Below are 15,938 nucleotides of genomic sequence, written 5' to 3'. Positions count from 1 at the left end.
GTCAACATTTTTCATTTATTTCACGATATTCACTGGGCTCTTTCTACCTAAGAAGTCACAACCTTCATTTCTGAGTAAGCTCCATGAGATAAGGAATTTTACTGCTTTCTTGTTCACTGCCAAATTCTCACACCTGTCATAGTGTCTGGTATAGTGAAGGCACTGAAAAGGGAACAAGTGCACTCATGACTAATACATAGGGGATTTTTCAGTTATACTTCTTTGTTTCTGCTTTGTCTTCTGGAACTCCTCTGGTTCTCCTGTTTTCTAATTTTTCTCTCCTTCTATTTTAACTCTTTGTCTCTTGTTCTGGACTTCCCTGGTGGCTCAGATGGTAAAAGCGTCTGCTGACAATGTGGGAGACCTGGGTTCCATCCCTGGGTCAGGAAGATCCCCCTGGAGAAGGAAATGGAAACCCACTCCAGTACTCTTGCCTGGAAAATCCCATGGACCGATCGAGGAGCCTGGTAGGCTACAGTCCATGGGATTGCAAAGAGTTGGACACAACTGAGCCACTTCACTTTCACTCTTTGTTCTAATTTCTGTGTAATTTCCTTGGCTTTATCTTCTAAACCTTTTATTGCATTTCTAATACCTGTAGTATTACACTTAACTGCCAAGATTTCTCTTTTTATTTTCTAAAAGTTCATTAGCACATTGTTTTTGTTCTAAGGATATCTTAAATCTTATACAATGTCTTAAATCTTTGAGGATATCATTATATTTGCATTTTTTTTTAAGTGCTCATGGGTGGTGATTTAGTCACTAAATTGTGTTGGACTCTTTCTGACCCCATGGACTGTAGCCCACTAGGCTCTTCTGTCCATGGGATTTTCTAAGCAAGAATACTGAAGTGGGTTGTCATTTCTTTCTCCAGGGGATCTTAAAAATGGTTGAATCAGATTGGATAAAGATTTCTTTAATGAAGACCGTTCAAACCCATATCAGAATATTCCACAGAATTTGTGGCACATGCAAATCAGGCATTTAACAGAGGATATATTTAAAAAAAATTTTAATTGTTGTATAATTGTCTTACAATGTTGTGTTAGTTTCTGCTGTTAGTTAGTACAGCAAAGTGAATCAGCCACATGTGTACATACATCCCCTCTTCCTTGATTACCTTCCCATTTAGGAAGGAAACCCACCCAGAGCATTGAGTAGAGTTCCCTGTGCTATATAGTCAGTTCTTAGAGGTTATCTGCTTTTTACATAGTAGTGTATATATGTCAGTCCCAATCTTTCAATCCAAAAAATATGAAATGCTTCACGAATTTGAGTGTCATCCTTGTGCAGGGGCCATACAAATCTTTTCTGTATCATCCCAGTTTTAGTATATGTGCCAGTGAAGTGAGCACTGTGCTTGCTTGTTTTACTTTAATTTCCTCAAAAGTTAGATGCAAATGTCAATTTGCTTCTTTCAGGTTTAGACCTCTAAGGGTTAGGTTTCAGGATTCTCTGTTCTGCTGTTACTTATCACTCATCCATCTGCTTTGTATATTCTCTTCTCCATTGCAATCTTTTTTTACCCTGTGACTTTACATCTTTTAAAGTTTCTTCATTGCCATTCTAGAGGAGTTACGAGAGGGAATGGTGGTAAGTTTATGTTTTAATCTATCGGTTTAACTAGAATTTCCCACTACATTTTTCAGTGAAAAATGAAAATGATTTAGGATTAGGTGGCACTTTCATAAAGACAAGCACAACATGGGAAAACTCTCTTTAATGATCATGAAGATGATATGTATACATGTGGCACATTCACTTTGCTATACAGCAGGAAGAGAAGGGGATGACAGAGGAGGAGATGGCTGGATGGCATCACCGACTCAATGGACATGAATTTGAGCAAACTCCAGGAGTTGGTGATGGACAGCCTGGTGTGCTGCAGTCCGTGGGGTTGAAAAGAGTCAGACATAACTGAACCGATCATGAAGATGGTGAATGGTCTTATTGTTGTGTTGGGATAGTAAAATACAGTGTTTCAGTAAACTGTCCTTTTTATTTGAAAAGGTGTCCTAGTTCTAGTAGGTTTATACAACTTTTGATGGTATTTGCAAAAATCCCCAAACCAAACTCATAATGAGGGCTTGTCTACCTGAAGTGGGGAGAAGACAAGAAAAGAAAACATCTCTAAAAATTACCCTTTCATATATATTAAATGTAGAAAAAAATAAGACTCAAGGGCATGGTCACTAGCACTTTCATCCCAGAGTAAGGACTTGGATGGCACATCATTTTGCTCCCTCTGGGAGGAGCTGTTTACTAGGAGTTTGTTGAATTCAAAAAGAAAGTGAAAGGAGTCATGGCTAGAAGAACAGATGATGAAGTGTAGATGAAGTTTTGTTTCCCCTTAACAATCAGCAGCAACCAATATCTAGAGCAGTGGTCTTTAACTTTTTAAACAACTTACTTAAAAATAGTTATGTGCAGTTAGTTACCCAGTTGGGTCCGACATTTGCAAGCCTATGAACTGTAGCCTGCCAGGCTCCTCTGTCCATGGAATTCTCCAGGCGAGAATACTGGAGTGGGTTGCCATTTCCTTCTCCAGGGGATCTTCCCAACCCAGGGATCGAACCCAGGTCTCCTGCATTGCAGATGGATTCTTTATCATGTGAGGCACTAGGGAGCCCAAAAATAGTTAATATAAACCTAAATGGAAAAAGAATTTGAAAAAAGAGTAGATACAGGTATACATATAACTAAGTCACTTTGCTATACACCTGAAACTATGACAACATTGTTAATCAACTATACTCCAATATAAAATAAAGTTAAAAAATAGTTAATATTAACACATATTAAAAAGTCAAGTAGTGTTAAAGAGTTAAAAATATGTGCCCCTTCAGCACTTTTACTGTGCTTAGCTACTTCTTCTGATATTTACATGTGCATTTCAAGAAATATATATATCTATAATCATTAGATTCATTCATTTTAGATATTGTTAATTGACTTCTACGTTAGTCCAGAGCCTCCAAGAGGCAGACACAAAAGAGAAAACTTTATTCCAGGACATGCCTGTGGGAAAAAATGGAAAGGGACCTGGAAGAAGGTTGGGAAATGCTGTTAGACAGCCTGCAGATCTTACAAAGTCAAGAGACAGAGAAGGGCAGAAGATGGGGTAGAGTCACCTTAGATCACAGAGCAGCCCTAAGGAAAGGCCAGCAAGGCCAATGGGGAGTCCTTGAGTCACAGTCACCCTTTGGAGGGATGCCCTATCTCCCAGTCATTGGCTGGGAGCAGCCCATGGGAAGAGTGACCTCCACATAGATATAGTGGTCAATTTCAAAGTGCAGCAACTATACCCACTGGGTAGACATGCTCCCTGCATCTAGAGGTCTGAGAGGGGGACAGTCCCATGCCTGTCATCCACTTCCAAAGCAACAGGTGAAGATCTTAGCTCCCTTACACAGAGCTCCTTCCCTCTTTTCTTCCCTCCGATCCATTTATATTCCAGTTTTGATTAAATCCATATTCAGTGCTTTTGGCTTCCCTGGTGGCTCAGATGGTAAAGAATCTGCCTTCAACACGGGAGACCTGGAGCTTCCCAGGTGGTGCTAGTCGTACATAATGCAATGTAAGAGACTCAGGCAGATGTGGGCTCCATCCCTGGGATGGGAAGATCCCCTGGAGGAGGGCAGGGTGACCCACTTCAGTATGCTTGCCTGGAAATCCCATGGACAGAGGAACCTGGTAGGCTGCAGTTCATAGGGTGCACAGGGTTGGACATGACTGAAGTGACTCAGCATGCACGCAGTGCTTTTGTTTTTTAAAAAATATTTATTCATTTATTTGGTTGCACTGGGTCTTTATTGTGGCATGAGGGATCTTTAGTAGCAGCATTTGAACTCTTAGTTGGGTCATGTGGGATCTAGTTCCCTGACCAGAGATGGAATGCAGGCCCCCTGCACTGGGAGCACAGTCTGAGTCACTGGACCAGCAGAGAAGTCCTCAGTGCTTTCATTATAACGATTATGTAAGATTTTGCCCCTAGCTGAGTCAGATAACGCATTATAGTTATAGTATATTTTTATGTTTTGCTTTTCCTAGAGATAATAATTAGGCCTCCCTCATGGCTCAGTAGTAAGGAATCCACCTGCCAATGCAGGAGACTTGAGTCGGACGTGACTTGGAGACGAAATAGCAGCAGATAAGAATTGCTTCATTTTTTTCCTACTCGCTTAGTTGTTTTTGAACTTATGGCTCAAGTTTCCCACAATTCCTAACAGGTTTGTAAAATACCTCTTAATACATATTTCCATATAGTAAACTTAGTAAATGTTAAGTTCAGCCATGGGATGGTAAATGTTTAACAGCTAGCTCTCTCAGGATGGGAGAGATCTGATTTTTCGACTTTTCCTTTATCCTCTAAATACTGTAAATACCCTTCTTCTGTAAATACTCCCACAATGGCAGATTTCATGCTACCAATGTGATGTCACTGAATGAAGAGTTGGGAAGAGTTAGCATACAACCACTGAGGACACCCCACAAAAATATGACCAGAGGGTTACTGGAAAGAAAACGTTTGAATCTAATAGCGTCCTTAAGTATTAAAAATTAATAAATTTATTCTAATTCTGTTATGAATGCATTTTATATAAACAATTTACCTTACATTTTCATGATTGAACATCTGTTGTCCTTGGGAACACTGAGAACATGACAATAAATTTGGTGCTTCTAATACTAACAAGATTGCCAGGAGAACTATCAGTAACCTCAGATATGCAGATGACACCACCCTTATGGTGGAAAGTGAAGAAGAACTAAACAGCCTCTTGATGAAAGTGAAAGAAGAGAGTGGAAATGTTGGCTTAAAGCTCAACATTCAGAAAACTAAGATCATGGCATCCAGTCCCATCACTTCATGGCAAATAGATGGGGAAACAGTGGAAAGAATGGCTGACTTTATTTTTTTGGGCTCCAAAATCACTGCAGATGGTGATTGCAGCCATGAAATTAAAAGATGCTTACTCCTTGAAAAGAAAGTTATGCCCAACCTAGACAGCATATTGAACAACAGAGACATTACTTTACAGATGATGAGTGCAGTCGTGAAATTAAAAGATGCTTGATCCTTGGAAGAAAAGCTATAACCAACCTAGACAGCATATTAAAAAGCAGAGACATTACTTTGCCAACAAAAGTCCCCCTAGTCAAGGCTATGGTTTTTCCAGTAGTCATGTATGAATGTGAGAACTGGACTATAAAGAAAGCTGAGTGCCGAAGAATTGATGTTTTTGAACTGTGATGTTGGAGAAGACTCTTGAGAGTCCCTTAGACTGCAAGAAGATCCAACCAGTTCATCCTAAAGGAGATTAGTCCTGGGTGTTCATTGGAAGGACTGATGCTGAAGCTGAAACTCCAATACTTTGGCTACCTGATGCGAAGAACTGACTCATTTGAAAAGACCCTGATGCTGAGAAAGATTGAGGGCACAAGGAGAAGGGGATGACAGAGGATGAGATGGTTGGATGACATCACTGACTCAATGGACATGAGTTTGGGTAAACTTCAGAAGTTGGTGATGGACAGGGAGGCCTGGCATGCTGCAGTTCATGGGGTCACAAAGAGTCAGACACGACTGAATGACTGAACTGAACTGAACTGAACTGAATACTAACTTGATTCATCCATCTATCAACAACTTGGAGCTCAGAATAAGCTTTGTGGGGTTTCCCTAGTGGTCCAGTGGTTAAGACTCCGCATTCCCAATGCGGGGGACCCAGGTTCCATCTCTGGTCAGGAAAATAGATTCCATGTACCACAACTAAGCCCTGGCACAGCCAAAAAAAAAAAAAAAAAAACAAGCAAACAAACAAACAAACCCCAAGCTGTGCTTGGAAGTAGCTGTTTGACTCAGTTGTAGCCAAAATAACGCAAGAGGAAGTAATATAAGTCACTTAAAAGCCTAGCCTATAAGACCTCCGTCTCTTTTTTCACCTTCTGTTGGTGGAATGCAGGATAAACCCTCTGGGAGAGCAGAACCTCATAAGAATAGCTTGGTTCCCTGAATGGATTTCATGTTGTAACCACAGGACTTGCTAGAACTCATCCTGTTCTGTCAATAACAAGATACTGAGTTTTTCAGATAACAGAACAAAACCACAAGTCATGCAGCTGCAGCAGGAGCACAGAAAGTTTTGATCTCAAGTAACACTCAGAGCCAGGAAAAGTTAGGACCAACTTAGACTGCATATTAAAGAACAGAGACATTACTTTGCCAACAAAGGTCTGTCTAGTCAAGGCTATGGTTTTTCCAGTAGTCATGTATGGATGTGAGAGTTGGACTATAAAGAAAGCTGAGCTCTGAAGAATTGATGCTTTTGAACTGTGGTGTTGGAGAAGACTCTTGAGAGTCCCTTGGAGATCCAAGGAGTCCAACCAGTCCATCCTAAAGGAGATCAGTCCTGAGTATTTATTGGAAGGACTGATGCTGAAGGTGAAGCTCCAGTACTTTGGCCAGGAGATCCAACCAGTCCATCCTAAAGGAGATCAGTCCTGAGTATTTATTGGAAGGACTGATGCTGAAGGTGAAGCTCCAGTACTTTGGCCACTGATGCGAAGAACTGATTCATTGGAAAAGACCCTGATGCTCGGAAAGATTGACGATGGGAGGAGAAGGGGACGACAGAGGATGAGATGGTTGGATGGTGTCACTGACTCGATGGACATGAGTTTGAGCAAACTCTGGGAGTTGGTGATGGACAGGGGCAGTCTGGCGTGCTGCAGTTCATGGGGTTGCAAAGAGTCAGACATGACTGAGCGACTGAACTGAACTGGGTGGTGCTATGAAGTGTCACAATACAGTGACGAATGACAGGATAAAGAGGCTAATTCAGATGAGATGGCCATTGAAGCTGAGGTCTGAATGATGCCTCAGCTGCTTTTCCAAATGCTTCTTTTGACAAGAAGATTTTTTTTTTACCACGCCACGTGGCATGCAGGATCTTAGTTCCCCAACCAGGAACTGAACCTGTGCCCCCTGCTATGGAAACAAAGTCCAAACTGCTGGACTGCCAGGGAATTCTTAAGGAGCATTTTTCAAAATATTGGCTCAGATGGTAAAATGTCTGCCTGCAATGCGGGAGACCTGGGTTCGATCCCTGGGCTGGGAAGATCCCCTGGAGAAGGAAATGACAACCCACTCCAATACTTTGCTTGGAAAATTCCATGGATGGAGGAGCCTGGTGGGCTATAGTCCATGGGGTTGCAAAGAGTTGGAGATGACTAAGTGACTTCACTGTCACTTTTCTTTCAATGCTTTTTTAAAATATTGGACTTCAACACAGTGAAATGTTTAATATTTCTTCTCCCTATTGCTCTGGCTAGAGAAGAGCATTAATAGATGAATCCAAGCCATACTTTACCAACTGCTTTATAGGTATTAACTTATGGTCTTCAGACTTCAGTTGAATTTAAAATCAAGGGAATCATAAGAGATGAGGTCAGAGTCAACAGGTGGCCAGATTGTGAAGGATTTACTGTGAGACAACAGAGGAAGGCTCTGAACATAATCAGTCTTATGTTTAAAAAGATGACTTTGCCTGCTAGGAGATAGTGTAGGAGGCTCAGGAAGAAGCAAAAAGAACACTTAAAAGGCTGTTGGAATAATCCAGGCAAGGCAAAATGATGACTGGAAGCAGGGTGGCGGCAGGACAAGTGGTGAGAAGTGGTTGAATGATGGGTGTGGTTTGTGTGGCAAGTGGACAGGATTTATTGATGGTTTATATATGAAGATGGAAAATGACAATGATAACTCCAAGGATTTTAGCCTGGGAAGATAGAAGGATGAAGTTGCCTATCTACTGTGACAGGGAGGACTATCAGAAAAGCAGGTTTGGGAAAGAATATTGAGAGTTTGATGTTGGAAATGTCAAACTTGACATGTTTTTTAGACATTATATACTTTATTTATTAATTGCCAAAATAATTCTGATAGTAAGTATTGGTTGTCAATTTCATTTTACAGATAAGGAATCCAAAGTTGAGAGAATTTACGTAAATTTCCCACCTTCCCACACTAGTAAATGTCAGAGACTAATTAGACCCCGAGTCTTATGGAATCTAAAATTGGGGTTCATCCTACTACTACCAAACTGTGCTTACCTATTTGTACAAACTATTTTTCAACTTATTCTCTACCACCTAGAATTTTTTTGAGTTGCTTTCTGTATACATTTTTAAAAATAACTTTCCTAGCCTCCAACTAATAATAAAAAAAATTAAAATTAAAAATAAAATAAAATAACTTTCCATCTCTGCAACCTAGTTACTACATGTGGTCTGATGATTAGGAACATGATGTCTATGAGATGACAAAAGCGAGGCAGAGATTGCGAAGAATCAAGTCTTCTCTGAGTTTCCAATGAGCTCATGGCTGCCTTGTTGAACCCTATATTCTCAGTTCCTTATATAGCTCGTTAAGACTGTGTGATGAAGTTATGTCTGAGCTGGGGACTTCTCTGGTGGCTTCAGATGGTAAAGAATCTGCCCGCAATGTGGGAGACCAGGGTTTGATACCTGGGTTAGGAAGATCCCCTGGAGAAGGGAATGGCAACCCACTCCAGTATTCTTGCCTGGAGAATTCCATGGACAGAGGAGCCTGGAGGGCTATAGTCCATGGGATCCCAAAGAGCTGGACATGACCGAGCTACTTTCACTTCTCTTCATAGGAATGGCAATGGTGTGTGTGACTTCCAAGTCATACTCAGAAGAAAACTGCTTTCCCTTCACTTCTTCTTTCCTACTTCCCTTGTGCTGGAACCAGGATGTCCTGAAAGACAGGGGACACACCATAGGGGCAGATGGAGAAGCATTGTAAAATGAGTCTGGGTCCCTAAATGACACTATAGAGGAGGGTTGGCCTCTTCTCCTGGACCTCCTAATAGTTTAGGCTTTTTAAAAATTAGTACCTTAAAAAATATTTTTATTTATTTATTTGGCAGCACCAAGTCTTAATTGCAGTATACGGGAACTAGTTCCCTGACCAGGGATCGAACCTGGACCTGCTGCACTGGGAGCTTACAGTTGCAGCTACTGGATCACCAGGGAAGTTCCTAGCTTAGACTTTTTAAACGAGAGAGAAATAAACCAGGTCTTTTGTGTAAGCCAGTATTAAAAGGAGCTGAACCACTGTCTTAGTGAAATATATCGTATATTAATCTCAATATACCACAGGTTCCCAGGAGGCAGTTTGGTATAGTAGTTTAAAAAAATGGACGCATTCTAGGGACTTCCTGGTGGTCTAGTGGTTAAGACTCCCCGCTTCCACTGCAGGGTGTGCAGGTTCCATCCCTGGTTAGGGAACTAATCCCACATGTCCCAACTAAGTCTGGGTACAGTCAAATAAATAAACAAATAAATATGAGTTCTATTGGACAGTGCCTCCAGTCCTGGGTGCGTTACTCAGTAACTGTACATTCTGACCTTGTTTAGTAATTTCTCTGTACATCAGGTCATTGATCTTAAAATAAGGATGACAAAGAGCTTCCTAGCTGGCACTAGTGGTAATGAACATGCCTGCCAATGCAGGAGACATAAGACATGAAGGTTTGATTCCTGTGTTGGCAAGATTCCCTGGAGGAGGACATGCAACCCACTCCAGTACTCTTGCCTGGAGAATCCCATAGACAGAGGAGCCTGGTGGGTTCATAGGGTCGCAAGAGTCAGACATGACTGAAGTGACTTAGCATGCACGCAAGGACAACAAAATCATCTATGTCATAAAGGTTTTTATGATAGTTAAGTAATTTAACATGTGGAGAGCATTTATAGCACAGGTTAGGGATGGTAAGGACTCACTAAATAGACATAAATCTAGATAACCTTGAAAAAGGTGAGATGAAACTATTATCACTGAAAGAAAATAATGACCCAGAAGACATTTTATTTGAACATGGATGAGTGAGCATAAGGAATACTCCAGGGCTTTGCCCCTCTCCCTTCCCAGTTGTGGCAGAAAAAGTTAGGTATCCATGCAAATTCTGTGTTCCCTCTCCTAGGTATAGGTATCACCGGAAGGCAACTGGTCAGCCAAAGATTGTTTTATTCCAGGTGCTCTTGACTTGTTCAACACTGAGGCCTTTTTTTTTTTTTTAATTGTGATAAAATGTGCTTAACATGAAATTTATCTTTTTAAAAATTTATATTTTTAACTGGAGGATAATTGCTTTTCAATATTGTGCTGGTTTCTGCCACATATCAACATGAATCAGCCACAGGTATGCACATGTCCCTTCCCTCTTGAACCTCCCTCCCACCCACCCACCCCACCCTTCCCTTCTCATTTGTCACAGAGCACTGGTGTGAGCTCCCTAAGTCATATAGTAAATTCCAACTGGCTATTATTTTACATATGGTAATGTGTAAAATTCATCATTTTATGTGTACAGTTCAATGATATTTAGTGCAGTCACGTTGTTGTAAAACCATCACCACTCTCCATCTCTAGAGCTTTTTCACCTTCTCAGACTAAAACTCTGTACCTTTTAAAGATTTAGTCCCCAGTCCTCCTCCCCCAAGCTCCTGATAACCACTGTTCTACTCTGTCTGTATTGGACTGTTCTAGATGCCTCATATAACCGGAAGTATACAGTATTTGCTCTCTTGTGTCTGGCTTGTTTTACTTAACATGATGTCTTCAAAGTTCATCCACGTTGCAGCATGTGAGAGAATTTCCTTCCTTTTTAAAGGCTGAATAATATTCCACGGTATGGATGTAACACATTTTCATCTGTGGATCCAACGAGGCTGCAGATTTCTTAGAAGTGGATGAGGCTTCTCTATTTTCTCCATTCTCTCTTTTACCATCCGCTTCAGAGAACTCTGAGATTCTAGAAAACAGAATCACAAGACGGAAGAGCCGTGCACCCTGGAATAAGTGTGAAAGCTGCCCTTTGACTAGACACACCTGCCCGGGTCCTTTATATGAATAAGAAACACACTTTCATTGTATTAGTTAATCACTGGAAATGTGGGGTTATTTGCTCCAGTATCTTGTTTTACCACAACAAATATTATCAGGCTACTCATATTCCTTTATCTACTTGGCAGAACATTTTTTGGTCCCTGATGCATGAAAATTTATTTTCGTCTCTCCTTCCACAATTTCTTTGTTTCTAAAAAGTTACTGTCCCTTAAAAACCAGGAAGGCAGGCAATAACAGACTTCCCTGGTGGTTCAAGGATTCAGGTTACGAATTCGCATGCCAGGGCAGTGGACACGGGTTAGGCCCCTGGTCTGGGAAGATTCCACAGGCTGCAGCAATGAAGACCCAGAACAGCCAAAAATGAATAAATGAAAAAATAAATAAAATTATATAGGAAAAGCAAGCAAGCAATAATGAAACAGCTTTTCGCATTCCCCAGGCTCCCCCTCCCCTGCCACTAAAAGTAGGAATTGTGACTTCTTTTCTAGTTTCTACTCTAGATTAGCCCACTCTCAAACTGACTGAACTAAGACAACCTTCTGGGCGAACAAAGGTCATGTTTTAGTTCCAGCAATGAATTTTGTTTTGCTGAGACTGAACAAAGTTCTTCACACCAAAATCATCAGGGCTCCACTTGGCAGGGGCCTTGGCAAATCAAGAGCGTTTGATTTGACATTTGCAATGACCCCACTCCCAAATATGTTAGGTGTGTTTGCTTCTGTTTAAGCTTTGCCAGCCAAAGTTTATAATGTTCAACGTTCTGCTATTTAGCAAGTTCTGAAACAAAAGGGCAGCCCCTTGTGTGAAGAGTACACAAACTCTGATACGGTGCAGCCACCATGGAGCGATGTTACACAAGTGTCAATAAAACACATTAACAGTTCCCATGCTGATGAGAATAATGAGTCAGACCTGGATTTCCAGGATTCCCAGAGCCCTAGGGATCTTTGATTTTACTTCCCTCAAATCTATTTTCAGGCCATGTCAAAAAGACAAGCTGTCCTCCAAGACATTCTTTAACTGAGGGGTCCCCAGCCTCTGGGATCTACTGCCTGATGATCTGGGGTGGAGCTGATGTAATAATAATAGAAATAAAGTGCACAGTAAATGTAATGTGCTTGAATCATCCTGAGCCCAACCCCCTGCCCGCCCCCCTTACCCCGGGCCATGGAAAAATTTTCTTCCCCGAAACCAGTCCCTGGTGCCAGAACTGTTGGGGACCACTGCTATAACTGACAGGTGAATTTTCCTTGGATTCAATCTGGAATGATTAAAAAGCAGGTAATAACAAATTTGAAATGTGTGTTGGAAAAGTCAGGCTTCCCAAGTGGCACTAGTGGTAAAGAACCCGCCTACCAATGCAGGAGACATAAGAGACATGGGTTCGATCCCTGGGTCAGGAAGATCCCTGGGGGGAGGGCCTGGCAACCCACTCCAGTATTTTTGTGTGGAGAATCCCATGCACAGAGGAGCCTGGAGGGCTACAGTCCATTGGTCGCAAAGAGTCAGATATTGAAGCGACTTAGCACAGATACTTACATGATGTGGAAAATGACTCCTTTGTTTATCAAAAAAGTCTTTTAAAATTAGCTACAAATTAGCTGTTACGCATTGTAAATGCAAAGCTATGTGTTTATACATAGGCTTTTTTCCCCAGTAGGGAAGCCAAAGCTTTCATCAGGGTTTCAAAAGATACTATGACTTAAATGGATTGAGAAATACTGCTTTAGATTATATATTCAATTCAAGCAACTCTTTGCAAGCAGTCATTTCTTCATAAAGGAAAATTTTGAAGAACTTTTAAAAATTGAATCAACTTTGAAATTATTTTTTTAAGTTAATTTATTTATTCAACTTTGAAATTATTAACACACATCTTCACCAAGGGAAAATAACCACCTAACACCAGATTTTATTAGTTTTACAACCAATGATTTCTCCTTTCCCCAATAAAAGAAACTTGGTTAAAGAAAATGTTAAGATTGATACATGTTTTATATAAACTTAACTGCTTTTGTACTTTTCAGGGAACTAAAGTTTTATTGTGTTTGCTCACTTATTTATTTTTTGCAATTACTCTAATACTTCCATGAAATATTCCTTTCAGTGGTATTGAGTAAGGTGAGTTCAATAAGAGAGTCATCTTTTCCTTAAATTTCTTAATCCAGCACACCTTCTCTGTAGCTACACTAATAATAAACACATTTCAGATTTAAACTCTATTCTTTTAATGAAGAAAACATAATTCCTTTATAGAGTGTTTTGTTGTTTCATAGAACTGTAATAATAACTTGTGATGATTTATTTAAAATTATTATGTAATAAGTTGTAATTTCTTTTATTTAGTCATTCAGTTGCCATATGAAAGAAGACAAAATAAGCAAGGAAAATTTTATTAGTAGTTGAATCTTTGCTTCAAAACTCTCATGTGCAAATGCCAATGGGCTAAGGCTCGTAGAGAAAGTTTCTTCTTACAAAGTTAGTAAGACCTAGAGATCGCAAATCAAAGCAAGTCAAATGGACTGCTCTGTCCATTTCTCTGAAACCTGCTGCTTTAATAGACTTCAATGGAGTAGGAACTGCTAACGCACTCCAGTATTCTTACCTGGAAAATTCCATGGACAGAGGAGCCTGGTGGGCTACAGTCCATGGGCTTGCAAAGAGTTAGACACAACTATACATGCATGCAATTGCCTTCAAGAACAACTACCAGCACCAGAAGAAAAGGAACCAGAGTGCACTAGCTCCCAGGGCTTAGGGGTGATAAGTGAAGGCCTTGGCGACATAGTGGGGAAGGAAATGACTACTCATCTCTAAAAATCATATGGATTGTCAAAAGTGTGCTTCAATACAACATTGTAAAACATTTATATTCCAATTAAAAATAAATTAATAAATTAAAGTGTGCTTTACCCACATTCAGCAAAGGTCACCTTGACCTTGAGGCATAATGGCCAGAATGTTGTCTAGAAATTGTCCAACTCAGACAGAATCAGCAGCAGTCTGTCTCTTTTACCGTGGATTAAGTCGTTGGCCACAAAGAAGTCTTACACTGAGGAGTCAGATTTCAGTGAGCTTGGTGAGAAACAGTAAATGCCTTTGGATTAATCTCTAATGTTATTGACACAAGAACATTTAATATCTTAAACTACATTTTGTCAGTAAAGATTGGCCTTCCCACCCAAAATTGATCATGCTTTCGATTCACAAAGCACTTTGTTAGTAATTTTCATTGGCACTAACTCCACTTTTCTTTTGTGAACAATTATTTATAAGGTACTTGGTGTCCTACTCTGTTGTAATCTTCTTTAAAGAATCACATCTTAATCTTTGCTTTTTCTACAGCCTAGTATCATCCATTTCCTATCAATTTTTAAAAGAAAATCAAGTTTTTAAAGAAAATTCATGCTGAATGAATATCTTTTCTTGTATAAACTATAGAAAAAAACTTATTTGATTTGAGAATAGTCTGTAAGTTGGTTACATCTGTTTATTTTATATGTTGGATATTATGTATGTTGGATTCACTAAGATGAAAAGGAACACTCAAATTTGCAATATTAGTAGATTATTAGGTAAGCTAAAGCTATAATATTGTTTAAAGTATTTAATTTATATCATTCCCACTTGAATTCAATATTGAGAGGTCTTTTTTTACTCTCACACAGAGTGTAACTTGGATGATTGAAAAATTGGGTATGTTTTCAGGCCAGATCAAAGTGTGGGTAGGAGCTTGGAAAAGGGAAGCTGAAAAGAGAATGAATATAATGGAGGAGAAAGTGAGGGCTAAATGCACCAAAATAATTCAACAGAGTAAGAACTAGTGAGTAAAGAGCCATCAGAATGAAAAAGATATTGAGCAACCAAAATAAAAATCCTAGCTCTTTGAACTAGATATTAGAACAGGCAACTTAGGTTTTGAGCTTTGTGCTAAAATAGTTATCTTAATTTACACAAATTAACTTCATATTTTTAAATACTTCACATTTAAGAGTAGCTAGAGTGCAATAGGCAAATGATTTGGCTTTTCATAAGTTTCTGATGTGAATTTATGACTATTTTTTACCTGCACATTGAATTTGTAAAGCTAATTTGAATGGGAAATGATTGCATCCTATGTAAGTCAGACTGTGATTATGGCTTTTGTTTAAATATATTTTTTTATTTGATTGTACTGAGTCTTAGTTGTGGCATGTGGGATCTAGTTCCCTGACTGGGGATCGAACTCAGACCCTGTGCATTGGGAACGTGGAGTCTTAGCCTCTGGACCACCAGAGAAGTCCCAATGATTACTCTTCCTATAAAAGATTCTTGCTATAGAATGAATCTTTGTGTTCCTCCAAAATGTGTATGTTGAAACCTAATCCCCAGTGTAAAGATATTTGGAGATGGGGTCATTGGGAGATAACTAGTTCAGGGAGACAGAAGCCTTGTGAATGGGACTAGTGCCCTTATTATTATTATTTTTTTATTGGAGTATAGTTGCTTTACAATATAGTTGTGCTATATTCAGTGCCCTTATTAAAGAGATCCTAGAGAAATCTCTCACCCCTTCTGCCATGTACCCAGGCAAAAAAGCCTTCACTAAACATTTAACTTGCCCGTGTCAACTACAAATTGGCACTTACCAAGAATATTGCCAATGACTGAACCACAAAGGCATTTGCCATCTGCCTGTATGGAGATTGAACCCATGCTGCTGCAGCTGTTGACCTTCAACAACTCCGGAGGGAGTGCAGGGTGGAGTGAGGCACTCTGTGCTCCAGAGAATCTGGAGGGACAGGTCTTTAGACAGTTGGATGTTCTTAGGAACAGATTTTATGATCTCAATCCTTGCATCTCATATCTAGAGAAACACTACATCCTTTCATGGTGACATCAGATTCTCATGAGTAACAAAAAATCCTTTGTCAAGTGAGTGCTTCATGGAATTCCCTCTTCACCAAAACCTCATATATTGACTTTTTCCCACTGCTGCTTTGAAACAATCTCTCAGAGCTAT

General features: G+C 39.9%; 1 non-coding gene across 1 annotated transcript; it reads right to left on the bottom strand.

Moving 5' to 3' along the window:
* Positions 1–1,251: 1,251 nt before the first annotated feature.
* Positions 1,252–1,358, bottom strand: LOC133058950 (U6 spliceosomal RNA). Its single transcript, XR_009693458.1, has one exon. It is a non-coding gene; the product is annotated as a U6 spliceosomal RNA (small nuclear RNA).
* Between the last annotated feature and the right edge of the window lie 14,580 nt (positions 1,359–15,938).

This window comes from Dama dama, chromosome 6, assembly GCF_033118175.1.
Source record: "Dama dama isolate Ldn47 chromosome 6, ASM3311817v1, whole genome shotgun sequence".
Lineage (NCBI taxonomy): Eukaryota > Metazoa > Chordata > Mammalia > Artiodactyla > Cervidae > Dama > Dama dama.
This window is presented reverse-complemented; position numbering and strand designations above follow the sequence as displayed.